Source organism: Tympanuchus pallidicinctus, unplaced genomic scaffold (genome assembly GCF_026119805.1).
Source record: "Tympanuchus pallidicinctus isolate F22 unplaced genomic scaffold, pur_lepc_1.0 scaffold21, whole genome shotgun sequence".
Taxonomy (NCBI): domain Eukaryota; kingdom Metazoa; phylum Chordata; class Aves; order Galliformes; family Phasianidae; genus Tympanuchus; species Tympanuchus pallidicinctus.
Window position 1 is genome coordinate 7323611 of NW_026294733.1, and position 12930 is coordinate 7336540.

Consider the following 12930-nt stretch of genomic DNA (forward strand, 5'->3'; position numbering starts at 1 on the left):
TTTCTTATCTGCATTAATGCTGTATTAGTCAGTGTTTTAAACTAGCCAGACAAGTTTAGAATGGGAACATAAGTTCTTGTCAGATGATATCAAGTCCAGTGATTTTTTCCCCCCCCTCCCCCTTCCCTTCTTAAACTCCATGGTGTAAAAAACACTTGTTTTGCATTGTTATTTTTTTTTTTTTAACTGTTATCCTTCCTTATGTCTGTGTTATTAATATAAGGTGCTTTACATCCACAGCTGCAATCCTTTATTCTCTGCAACAGAAACAGCAAATAAGCAAGCATAATAGCTGCTCTGCCCTTGTGCACATGTCTGCCTTCCTGTGAACTTGATGGAAAAATACTGTTACAGAATAAGCTTGTTATGAAAAAGAAATACTATCATTAATAAACATTCTTATTCCTTAATGAATCATACTCATGCTACAATAAGTATTCTAAGTAACACTTAAGTTATGACTTGATCATTTTTGCATCCCATTTTCTAACGTACTCTTTATTTTATGCTCTTTCAGGTGAAAAGTTAGCTACTTCACATCAGAGAACATCAAAAAGCACTCCTTCTGGTAAGAATATCTGATTAATTCACTTGTAATATAAAATGTAATTCTCTGACATCTGACATGTATTCAGAAGGTTTTATTTTCATTAACTGCATTTTACAGTCCCATCTCCTTTGGTTCCTTTGTTTTCATCTCCTCTGCTTTTGGAATTTATTTTGCAACTTCTTCATGAGCAATTCCATAAATCTTTCTGCAGTCAGTCTGTCAGACAGTTACAAGCAGCACGAGGCATGTGAAATCTAGGGGTTCCAAGATCTACCTGTTCTTTATCCTTCTGTGCCTTTATTCATTCGTTTGTGGCATCATTAGTGGTGTCAAATTTGAGCGTGTTGCCGTAGCAAACAAAATATAGTAATGAATTTGCAATGGAAGAGAAAGAGATATGAGACATCTTGCTAACTCTTCTAGATGTTGTCATTTAAAGAACATTCTGCAGGGATTTTTCAGTAATGTCTGATCCTTTCTCTATTCAGGAGCATGTTATAGTTCTGGTTCCTTAGTAATTACATCTTACGCTTATGACATAATTACTTTCAAATCTGTTCTATTTTCTGTTCTATGTTTTGTGCAGTAAACTTTATGTGTAGTGTAGTGTTACTGCATTTGGCCATGGTTCAGCAGCAAATAGCACTTCAGGATTAAGGTAATGTGAAAATGAAGCACTGATGTATCTGTTCACTTTCTTCTTGCTCTGGAGAGCTGAAAGTTGGCAAGGGAATTTTGTGTCTGACTGAGGGAAGATTAGTAATGGATGACCCTGCAACAGACTGGGCTTTGTTTGGTCATGTTTTACCAGAGTTAAGGGTTGTAACTGTTGTCATTCTGGTACTTGCTCTTTTTTTTGTTACTATTTGATTTTCAAATACTAAAAAATAGCATTGTTTAATCCAAATAGAGATTCAACTCTTTCAGTTGCTTGAATCAGAAGAGTAACTTGATTGAATAACAGAAACAGCTGTTATACAGAAAAAACATAACCACAGAACTGCCTCTGAGTGTGTAGCCCTCATACTTAGCTGAATTCCTTTTCTATAAAACAACTTCCTACACAGCACATCTGCTGAGCGGTTCAGTACTTCAGTGTGTTTTACCAATTCTGACAATGTTTATTTAATGGAGTTTGGTTGAAAACTCACATGGTATGAATTTTAGAGTTACTAGGATGTTCTGGATATGTGATGTTATGTATTTTCTACTGATGATTTTCAAAGTGTAGCTACTGATTCAAGTTCTTAAAAACAGTGTGAGGAATTCTGAAATAGTACACATCTCTTCCTTTTGACTACTGTTTGCTTATAAGTGGAATAATTCAGTACTAGGTGGCCATCATGGCTCACAGAAGCCCATATCAAATAGCTGTGAAGCATACATGCAGTTCTCCATGAAGGGAACAGTTCTTGAATTCGTAAGTTAAAAGGGAGTTACGCTTACAGAGGTGAACTGTTCCCTCCTAAATACATGCCTACGTACATTGATGTACATCACAAGTGCATAGCATATGAAATCAGGTCTCAGACACATCACCATCTCCCAGATATTTTTGTAAATACAATCTGAACTAGAGGAGTTCAAAAAATGGTAGTGATGGTCTTTCAGTGAAAATATTTATAAGAAATAGCATGCTATCTATTAGATTGAAAGGGCTACAATTGAAATGATGGAGAGAATTAATATATACTACTTAATTTCCAAATGCTTTTTTTTTTTTTTTTTTTTTTTTTTTTTTTTTTTTTTTTTTTAATTTTCTGGGTCTATAGAAGCTTTTTCATGTGTTCAGAAATGGAGAAATTGGATGCTGACCCTAAACAACACCTGATAATTTAAATGCGCAGGTTGGAGGGTCCAGCTTTTCCATTTTTCCTGTGCTACTGACAGCAAAATTTCCATTTCTTTCTAATTTGTTGGTGTAGGAAAAAGGTGCTTCCATTTATTTCATTTTTTTAATGACTGCATTTGTTGACTTGTGTTGGTTGATCTCTATTTTCATGCCCATTTTCTATTAGATTCACAATTTATTCAAAAAATACACAGTGTCCCCACTGGTGCTGCAGGCTACTTAGTCTGTGGGAAGGCTTGTGTTTTGTCACATTTGGGGATGACCTGATGTCTTTCCCACCTGAATTATCTCATGATTCACATAAAAGTACAATTCAGTGTACTTAAATTTTAAGGAACAGCTTGCCAGTAATCATGCCAGTCTGAACTGTACTCTTACTCTAACAAGTTCAAACAGGGTTCAGCTTGATCCAATGAGTGAATGTGGCACAAATGGGAAACTTGACACTTTTTTCTCAGTTTTGTAACTTTGGCAATAGAATTAGCTCAAGTGCCTGATCTTAAGTTTGGGGGAATTACATTTATGCACTTGGAAAGATGCTAAAACTTAAGATCCTTGCTCTGTTTTCTGACGAACAGTACAGAACTGAGCTGGTCTGTAGTTCTGTATTGGAAATATAACTACCAGTGGTCACAGGCTGCTTACAAGTCTATAAAGTCAAATAAAAACAAATGAAGCTACTCGGAGAGTCATGTATTTTTCTCACTGTCTGTTCTTGTTTCTTTTTAAGATCTCTATTGTATCCAAAATACCAGCATGCTTTCTCACAGCAAAAAGTAGTGGCGAAAGCACTATATATATTTATAATTTACTTGAAATAACCTCTCAAAAACACATAAGTAATTCTTCAGAATTACTAAATTTGGGTAAGGGTTCAGACTGATCTCTCTTAATTTAAACCAGTATAAACTGCTTTCCTTGCAGTTGAGTTTATGAAAAGAAAGTCTTTATTCCCTTTCTTCTCTGACAAAATTAGTATTCTAGAAAAGTCTGGCTTGAGTGTATTTCAGTGACGAAGTTTGTATTTCTTCTAATTCTAGTAAGTGCATTAATCTTGTACTCTTTCACCACCATTCATCCTACAGCCTACTATTACAATGAACTGACTAAGCCACAAGGCAGAACAATTCTGTAAGATATGTAAGGAAAATGCAGGAGCCACATCATATGGCACTGATGTTCAGTCGGTCGCCTTTGTAACAGGGAATGGCAGCTGTTCAGTGGTGTGCTCTCTGATCACTGTGTCCAACCAAAGCTTCATTCTGAATGTAGGGAGCTGAGAACATAATTATGAGTACTGGCACTTGGCTGATGTGCTTAGATCAATAATGCTCTTTAAGAAAAAGGAACTGGAGAAATTCTTGTCAGACAATAGTCAAAATCTCATGTGCTAGTTCTTAAAAAAAAAAAAAAGAAAAGAAAAAAACAAACACAAAAGCAAATGAACAGTCAGTCCTTCCCACCCCCTCAAAAATAAAACCACACCAAACTAACACGTACCAACCATGAGACTGTACTTTCGAATGACAGAGTCAAGTATTGCCTGCTAAATGACTGATGCTCCTCTGCGTTACTCAGGTATTGATTTGAAGTCTCTCCAGTATTGACTCACGATATTTGAGGTGAGCTGTAGACACAGGATAAACCAAAATGCTTAGGATACTTTGGAGATAAATGTTGATATCAGCAGGTGACATTTTATACCACTGTGATTTAAATCTATCACAAATCATTTGGAATTAACAAGAAAGAGTAAAATGTGGAATTATTAATAGGATATTGAATGAGAGAGCACCTGTTTGTCCAGATGTTTTTTAGATAGATGTTCACCCTTCCACTAAATAAAACAATGGCTTTGTGTTTATAGTCTTAAGCTGTTTTCTTTCACTTGTGGAAGGAAAAAATAAAAGAAACCCGTCTTAAAACATCAGGATTGATGCAACTTCACTCAATTGAAAGTGGTGAATAAAATACAATTTCCATAGAAATAAAATACTATTTTCCATAATGGTTTTTGTGCAGGTTAGCTATTTTTGTTCTTCATTTCAGCGAATTATTAAACTGGACCAAAGTTAAGAACTTACAGTTCTACTCTGAAATGACAAGAAAATAACAGTGATGCAGAAGCATCTTGGCAAGGGACAGGTGTGTTACAGAAGCAGGACATGTGGCTGGTTTCTGCCCTGCCTCTGTTTGATGGAGAAAGTAGCAATGCATACCCTGAACCAGAATGTTTTGAAGGAGATGTATCACAGGAGCTGAAACGGGGGACAACTCCTAGTGGAAATACCTGTGGGTCAGCAGGGCAGTCCGAGAAAGTTTTTATGAAGCTGGAAGCCAAGCTGATTCTTCTTTGGTGAGCACCTCTTTACCTGTACAAAAGGGGCAGCTCCCAGCATGGTGCATCAAGGCAGAGACCTACTTTTTGTGGCTTGCACCACATCTCCCAAGAGCAGTATTGTCAGTGTTGTTCACTGGACTGATTCTGAAGTGCTTCTTTCCTGTTATTTGAGAGTGATTGCCTATTTTAATTACAGGAAGAAGGAAAAACTCTATTATAAGGTGATTTTCATACTTTTAAAAGCCAGGGAATTATTGTGATCAGTGTGATGGATGTAAATATGTAGGTGCATCTTGCCAACGACATGTGAAACTGAAGGGCTGCCCAGTACTTACTGGGCTCCTTAAATTGTGCAGGAAATGAATGCATTTTTCCTTTCAGAAGAGTCAGCAGCAGCTCAGATTCTGTAGGGCGAGGCGGATACTGGAGCTGCAGTGCATGTTTACCACTCTTATGTGAGCCACAAAGTGCCCAATTGCCTTTAGTTTTGAGATTTTTACCAAGAATATGAGTTCCTGGTCATATTTAGGGGAATGCTTTTGGGTATTAGGCATCAGACAGGACAAGGGGTTGCACTTTCAACCTTTTTAAGAAAAATAATCTTCATATGCTGTGTTGATGAGCAGCTTCATAACTCATTCGGGTTGAATGCCTTTCAGTAGGATTTCTATTGCTAATGTTAGTCTCTTGAAAATCCCATCTCAATAAATCTGACATAGTTTCAGAGTTCTTTCTGTAAAATGAAAAACTTTCATCATTTCTGATGACTAAATTCCATAGAAATGCTTCCTGATAAAAGAAAATAGTAATAATTTTCAAGAAATAATTAGAAGTGGAGGAAGAAGGGATATCGAGCGAGAAGTATTTGCTTTAATCCCTGAGAAATAATAAGGAAATGAAGAGCTAAAACCGTTTATGATCACAGTCCTGTAAGAGCTAAACAAAGGGGGCTGTGAAAGATGTGATAATGGCTCATAATGGATCACATCCTCCCTGGGGAACACGAGCAATTATCAGTTAGGTGGCGGTTGTTATCATTTCGATTAGCCGCGCTGTTATTCATTCCAAAAGTACAGCACGAGTGTTTGCTAATCCGGCAGCGTGAGGCGGCGGGGCTGGCGGGCAGGGGACGCGCGGAGGCAGCGGCGGGGCCGGCGCTCGGGCTGTGGAGCAGGCCGCTGCTGTGCTCGGCTCCCATGCGCACAGCAGGACGCTTCCCTGGCTCGTTCTCCTCCCTTCTCCCCTACTTAGTTTTCACTGTGCCTTAGCAAAACTCGGCAGTAATTCAATATGAGAGCTAGCTCTCCAGGAGAGAAGTTTTTCCCAGTTCCCACTCTTTTCTTATAATTTTTCTTTTTTTTTTTCTCTAAGATGATAATCCTCTCTGCGGCCCTGCAGAATGGCAGCTGGCCGGCACTCTGTCTCACTGAGCTTTTTGTTTCTCCAAACACTATAATAATGCTTGTCACAATTTTTTTAGGGTGGGCCATAGTAAGGAAAGGAAAACAGGAGCCCAGGTTGTGTGTGGGGCAGACCTTTTGCAGTACTTTGCAACAAGTCAGCCGCTTTGCAGTCCTGTTTCCTGCTTTGCCCACAGCTGTGGACGGCTTGTAGTTGGAAACTCAGACTTTGTGGCAGTTACACTGTTACACTGTATGCATACCTGCATAGACAGTGGAGTATGTGCCTTATATGCTTGATTAATTGAAGGGAAAAAATTATTTAAAATATAGAAAACAGTAAGAATGTGTATATAAAATGAATACCTTGCAGGCATAGCTTCAGTTCTTTTTTTTTTTTTTTTTTTTTTGATGAAAATTAGAAAAAAAAGTCATTGAAAACAGTGATATTTCATTGCTGAAGAGGTACTACTGTCATGTGAGAGATAAACCATAGTAAGTTTATCACTTTGACAGGGAAAAAACCCCTCTCAAAATGTAGGTCATGTTTAGAATTTCTTCCTTATCTTCAGGCTGAGCAGGAGGCAGAGCTGTGGATGAGATGTTCTGTGTTTGTTTCTTTGGTTTTTTTTTTTTCTTGTTTCTTTTTTTAGCTAGTTGTGCCACATGTGGAGAGATGAAACTGTCAGTTTGGATTTTATACCATTTGTACCTATGATGTTCCATGCCCTTATTGTTCTTCTTATCGATAAGCTGTAATCACAGTGGAAGCAGCTGTTTTCTATTTTCCAGTATAAATTTTAAATTGGGAATCTCAGAAAACTTTTTTTTTTTTTTTTTTTTTTGAGGTAAAAAAAAACAAACAAAAACCAGCAAAACATGTTTCTAAAGTTTTGGGAAGATACAATGTAATGAGAAGTGACTCCTATTTTAGTTTGGCATTTGAATACATAGTTCTTCTCATTGAATTTAAAGTTAAAATGTCATTTCATTTTGGTTTGGTAGTTTAAAAAAAAAAAGAAACAAAATGACATTTCAAAATGAAATAAAAATATCATTTTGAATCAATGTTAATATGAAAGGTCACTTTGTTTTTATAGCCAAAAAATCCCTCTGGAACAGGATATTTCATAGTTAAATTAATATTTTTTCAGAACGTCTTATGAGGAAATGGGAATTATTTTATACATACGAGTAGATAATCAGCTTTGATTGAGATGATTGGCATGCAAATATGCTGACTGGCTGTATCAAAAAGCTTATCTTCTTTGAATTCAGTCTCTGCTCTCTTGGAAATGGTTCTCAACTCTTGCAGCTAAGCCCTGCATTAGAAATGTGGATGCAGAGCTTCTACCTGGCACATTGAGCGAGGTACTTCACCTCCCCACCAGCCAGTACTCTTCTGCCTGCTAGTGCCAGTGCCTGCCCTGGTGGGAATCCCCTTCTGCCTTCCCTGACCCTGGGCTCTCTGCATGGGTGGCAGGGCTTGGCATTGCCAGCAGGCTGGGATGGCTGTGTGGCAGGAGAGCTCCTTCCTCTGCTCACAGTTTGGGAAGACGTTGGGGTTCCTTTTCCTCCTCGTCCTACAGTAAATTTGTAGCTGTTGGTCTGTTTGTGTGCTTTGTCCCTCAGCTAGGGAATCTACAAAAAACGACTAGATCTTAATGAACTGTGGAAGAGCTTAAGCCTTGCATAGTTGGCTCCATTTTTTTTTTTTGTTTTGTTTATTTCTTTTTCTAAGAGAGAATCTCATATCCTGCTTTGCAGTGTACTCTTGCTTGTACTATGAAAATGTTTACCATTTTTTTCAGCTTTTACAAGCAATTACTGAAGATGCAATTTTGTGCTTAATGAGTAGCCGTGCACTGAACCTTAACAAAAAAAAGCTTACCCTTTCCAAATATTAATTAGTCCTTCAAGTTAAAATATTTTAACCACAGCATCCAAATTTTCAGTCAGACTCAAAATACCATCATCAGTTGTTTAGATTACTGATTTTCTTTGAGGAGATGCACTCAATGTACCATAAAGAACCAAAAATAAACAAATCAGGAAGACCTGAGGGCTTCTTTCTTTGTTTTGGAAGCCGAGTCCCTGGTATATTCCTTTTCCTATCTGCAGTGTTCAGTACGTTTCCATGCGAAGGTCACGTTGTCTAGCAGCACAGGCTGGAGGCTGACCAGTCTTCCTTGCATTGCTTGACCTGCTGTGATGCTATTTGTTGGGGTAGTCCTGGTGGCTCAGCACTGGCTGGGGCTGGGCAGATGCCCATGCACTGTGACAGCAGGAACCTTTGCAGCTCATCTCGCCAAGTCCTCGGCTGTTCTCAGGACTGACACTGGTGTTACAGAGGGCTGCCCAGGGCCTTTTTCCTCCAGATTTCAGTATCTCCAAGAACAGAGGTACTTTTTGCACCTTCCTTTCTGGAGTTATGCAAGTATTAACAGACATGAGAACAAGGGGCAAGTTAGAATTTGTAGCATCCATTTCTAATTAAAATGGACATTTACTGCAAATCTTTCATTTTTAGCTCAGTATCAATCTAGTGAAGAAAAGAAGATAAATTGCTTTGCTTCTCCACTGTTTGCACTTCAGAGGAAAATATTCTGGTTCAGTTTTTTTGTTCAAGGTCTTTTGGCATATCTAGGAGCTTTTGAGTATACTTCAGCATTTATTGGTTGCCAATGAGCTCAAGCAGTAGGTGTATGAAACCAGTACTGAAACATCAGAAGACAAAATAGGTGCAGACAAATCAATTTGGATGAGTGCTGCGTTCACGCAACGACCTTTGTGGAGAAGAGGCATATAGAGCAAAGTGGGCACTCACAGATGGACATGTAGTCCAGTAAGCAGTGATGTAAATGTGAGCTGTAGGAGAAATGAACTCAACAGGCTTGTTCTGTCTTTAGCTAAATTTGCAGTATTAGAGTTTGTCTCAGATGAGGAAGTAAAAACGATGTTTATTAAGTGTGCTTCAAGAGAACAAAGAATAGTCAAAAGAAAACTTCCTCTGTGTCCACCAACCTGCACAGATGGCAGTTGCCTCAGCTGGATATACCCACCAGAGCTGTGGAAATAGCTGCTCTGAAGGGCACACTTTGTATGGAGAGACAGCTGCTTACTGAACAGCTCTGCTACAGCAGGGAAAGCCTGTGGTACACGAAGAATTGTGCACATTTCCACGAGCACAGAAAATGCAACTTTTAGATGCCGTGGTGTTTGACAAGTAGATCCTTTAATAAATGCTAAACATTTTCTCATTTGTTTGGTTCTGCGCAGGTTTCCAAGCATGCTAATGACATTACCTTCCATCTACTACAATTACAACATCATTTTTCAATGTCAGTAAATGGAGAACTAGGGAGGAAGGTGTGATTATGGCATGTAGTAATCTGCTCTGACATTTCTGTGATAGTTTTGCAATTCAAGAAGCATAATGGCTAACACAGTTGCATTGCATGGAGATTCCTCTAGTTTGTTTAGCCTTCCTGGCATTAGGGCAACTCAGCATTTTTTTTATATTTCTCTGGGAACACTGAGAGTAAGATAAAAGGACAGTCCCATGTCCTTATTTACGAGGGGCATTTTGGCTATTTTCCTTTTCAACAGGCTTATTCTTGTAGTCAAGCACTTGAAATCAAGGTAATTTTAGAAATACCGGTATTATTTCACAGTTGGCTAATAATAGCAAGGCTTTAAATGTGATATCTGTGCTCTTCCAAATGCACAAAATGAAGTAAATGTGATCTTCTCTCCCTCTAATTTTCCTGTTAAGGATGAAAATACGCCATTAGCTACAACTACACAGGGGAGGTATTAGTAAGGTTTATGAGTTGTTCTACTTAACTGCTCTACACTTCAAGCCGTAAATAACTAAATTAAACAACAAAGAAGTATATTCAGCTTGTCAACCTCTGGACAAAGCTCCTTCTGTTATTACAGTCCTGTAGGTAGTAACACTAAATTGTTCTAGTATTTAATACAAATACGTAAGCAAAAACACTTGTTTCTTCTTCTTGTTCATTCACAACTTGGTCTTGTATTCATTTCATAGCTCTGTTAGAACCAGTTGGAGGGCTGAGATATTGGTAAGAAGTTAACATTTAGTTTGTGTATCAGTATACATATGCTTTTTCTGGAAAAGCTTTTACGTGTTAAAATCTACTCAAGTGACAAAACCAATTCTGATTTCTTTTTTTTGCTTTCTTGGTGCCTTCTTAAAATGCTGTGTGTATAAACATGCATCTTGCAAGATGCTTTAATCACTTATTGTTTTTTACAATATACTGTAATAGATTTTCTTAATGCTATCTAATCTCAAAACTATAACAAGCATTGATATCTCTGTGAATTATTAATTCCTAACAGGATCATCTCAAAGAACATCTATAGGATGGTTAGAAAATCAAAGAGCTGCACTAGACATAAATGAGACTGCTTGAATGGCATAAAAACTATATGACATTGTGTAACATTAGCCCTTTTTTTTTCCTCCAGGAGTTGCATGTGTGCATTTTCTATTTTCTTCTCTCAAAAGTGAGGGGTTTTCTCCCATTCTTTATTTATTTTCTGCTCTTTTACATCCCTGTACTGCAACGTCTGTGTGTGCTTTCTATTACGGTTTGTATTGTCAGCTGAATTCTCATCAAAAAGTAATGACAAAGTCTAAAAAGCAAGGAAGGTTGTGACTTTTTCTTAGTACCTGGGGCAAATAATATCCCAAATACCAATATTTTTATTAAGAGAAAAATCATAAATACTGTTATGAAACAAACTATGATTGTGTATGTTCTTTACTCTATCCAGAGGAATTTAGCTTTCAAGTATGCGGGCATAGGGCTACTACCACCTATAAATGTGCAATAGCTTTTTTTTTTTTTTTTCCCCGAACGGCTCACAAGAAATAGAAGTAGCATTAAGCTTGCTTTACTGCTAATGCGTGCTGCAGAACACAGTGTTTGTGTTAGCAGTGTGTGATTGGCCACATGCTCAGACTGGGGACTGATATTTATATCGCCTGCCACAGTAGGGTAGGATAACTCACGAATTCTACCGAAATGAGCGGGACGTAGTCGTGTGATGCAGTGCTCCAGCTCTCTGGAAGAAGCCGCAGTGACAGTTGGTGAAGTGGTTGTTTCCAAAGTGAGCATCTGATCACACCTTCTGATTTATGTATTTGAGTTGCACTTAAAGTACTGACTGTAGTTAGGTGAGAATTTCTGTCTTTTTGTTAACACTCAGTCGACACTGTCTAGTGGGATTTTCCTGTTTGGGCATGGTACATCTTTATTAGCTGCAATTCTTTCAAAAGTGTTAATTATTTATTAATGGGTGATTGTATTATGAAAGTGTATTTTATTTGACCTCTTAGTGTAACAGGCATATTTAGGTGTATGGTACAGAGAATGCAAGGCAAGTCCCAAAATGTTCATGTTTCGTTGTCACTGTTAGAATCGTGGTAGACAGAAAGAAGATTATTTTTTTTATGATACATGGCCATGCTTTTGTGATAAATGCGCATATTTGTGTAATGAATTTCATGCACATCTTTCAGAATAACCTTCTGGCTGTATCTTCCAGTGCTGTGAGATGTTAGGATTCTACAGTAAAGCAATTCTATTTAAGTAAGTTTTTCTTATCACGTATTACTTATAAAACTTGAAATAAGTTGTGCATCCTTATAGAAACAGAAGGTATAATATTTATCATATTACTTGTGCTTTATAGCAAGGCAGAAGTTCTGAAGCCAGCTGCTTCTCTTGTGAAGGGAAGAACATTTATCTTTCTGTTTCATATGATCTTATGTTCCTAGAAGAAGTGGTTGAAGAGCATATATGTTACTGTATGTAGTAAAGAGACTAATTCCAAATTAAACTTGTTCTGTGCGTACGCTTCCAGATGATTGGCTTCTTGCAGGATCTTTGCTAATGAATACTTTGTATTGGAGGGGAAAATTGTTTGCATGAACTATAACCTATTCATCCATCTTATTTTTAGGACTTTTCAGTTCACTTATGTCTTCACTGAAAGTCGCCTCTTGCAAGGGAAAAATCTGAGTGTGACATAGCAGTAAAGCCACTGAGCATTCACCCAACAAGGACATCAGCTGTGCTCCATGTAGATTAGCAAAGTAATCTAATTGCAGAAACAGATGAAACATGGGTGACACTTTTGGTTACCTTTGCAGTGTATTGGTTGACATGGGCAAACAGAAGTTACATCTTTGATGTAAATACACCAATAGGTCTGCAGCTTCCCATATTGTCCCGCAGTGATGATAAGAAGCTGTTTTATGCTTCATGTTTGCTTCTGAAGATCGTTGCCCTGTTTTCTTAATTTGTTTTATGCTGTCAAAAGTAATGAACACAATTAGAAGACCTCCTTCAGAGAGTCTTTCTCCTGTCCAATGGATTTATGTGAAAGTGTAATTGACATCTTAACCTTGAAAATAAAAGAAAATGGTTCTTTCTGACACTTCATTTAGCTATCATAGTATTAGCTGACGGAACCTGACACAGAAACATTGATATAATTAATTAGCACTGATGACATCAATCAACCTCCATCTAACTAATATAATCCAGTGCTGACACTTGTTTCCAAAAATAATGAAAAAAAATCTAGTGCTCTGTATTCAGTGACAGAAGAAGCAAGTAGAACTTATAACAAACTTTTTTGTTATACATGGCAGCAAAAAATAAAATGGTGGGGCAGGGAAGCTGCTACATTTGTGGCCTGATGCCTGAGAAGGCAGACTGAATGCAGAGAGTTGTGCAAACAGCAGTCT

General features: G+C 37.7%; 1 long non-coding RNA gene across 1 annotated transcript in view; it reads left to right on the plus strand.

Moving 5' to 3' along the window:
- Window positions 1-12930, plus strand: part of LOC128081482 (uncharacterized) — a 310754-nt gene that overhangs the window by 63884 nt on the left and 233940 nt on the right. The window contains exon 2 of the long non-coding RNA XR_008207204.1: window positions 518-568. This is a non-coding gene — a long non-coding RNA (uncharacterized LOC128081482). The remainder of the gene's footprint in view (window positions 1-517; window positions 569-12930) is intronic.